This window comes from Fulmarus glacialis, unplaced genomic scaffold (assembly GCF_000690835.1).
Source record: "Fulmarus glacialis isolate BGI_N327 unplaced genomic scaffold, ASM69083v1 scaffold21457, whole genome shotgun sequence".
NCBI classification, from domain to species: domain Eukaryota; kingdom Metazoa; phylum Chordata; class Aves; order Procellariiformes; family Procellariidae; genus Fulmarus; species Fulmarus glacialis.
This window is the reverse complement of record NW_009225363.1, coordinates 2,959-3,995: the sequence shown is the minus strand read 5'-3', so window position 1 is coordinate 3,995 and position 1,037 is coordinate 2,959.

Sequence of the window (1,037 nt, the reverse complement as noted above, 5' to 3'; positions counted from 1 at the left end):
CCACGAGTCACTGCTCTCTCTAAGACGCTGCTCAGCCTTCATCAGCCTTCCCTGAGTTTTTCCGACATGCGGCAAAGCTGCTTCAATTTTCCAATTACCCTCTGCTGACCGCTGGGATCTGCAGCGGAGCTTGGTGCCACATCACAGGTCTCAGCATCTTGGCAGCTCTCACTGTGCCCCGTAGCAGAACTATTATCCTTTATCGAACGCTCTGGGCTTTGCAGGATTTTGCTGTGGTCTGCGACAGAAACGTTACCCTTGCCAAATTTCCCAGTGCTCTGCCAGTTTTTTCTGCCCTTTACAGAATTATTATCCTCTGGCTGGCTGGGTTTTGCTGTGTGTAACATCAACATTGCTTCGCACAGCCCTGGCTTTCCGTGGGAGTGATGCTCCTGCCCGCCTGGAGGAACCCGTGGGCAGGGCTGTACGCAGCCTCGGGGCTCCCGGCCTTTACCATCGGCCCTTTGCGGAGGTGAGGATCGGGCTTATCTTCCCTGAGCCCTCCCGTTCCACTCTCCCTTTCATCTGCTCCGTGCAATCCTCCCTCCCGCTCTCAACTTCATCCCATTTCCCGCAGAGGACAAACACAAGCGACGGCAAAACATGCTGCAGCCGGTTTGCTCTGGGTCCTGCCTCTGCTTCCCCGCAGCCCCCGCTCCCACGCCTTCCCTGCCACCTAACGAAATAGCTGGGGGACAGCTAAGTAGCTCAAGGGCTAATAATTACCCTCTTACCGATACTTTTCAGTCCTCCTGCCCTCTATTTCCCTGCATTGCGTGTTGTGTTCAGCCCTTGCTGGCTGCGAGAAGCACCGATGTCTCCTCCAAGAAAAGCACGGTACAGAGCGGGAGTGGGACCATGATCTTATGTCAACCCGCTGCAGCAGCAGCAAGGGCTTTGCTCGGGAGGGGCAGCCCCGCTGGGCGATTCCCGGGTGGAAAAAGGCCTTTCAGTCACGCACGACTGCTGCCGGGAGCAGGGTGAGGCCGGCAGCACGGAGCCTGCAGCCGGGCTGGGGAGCGGGACGGGCCTGCCGC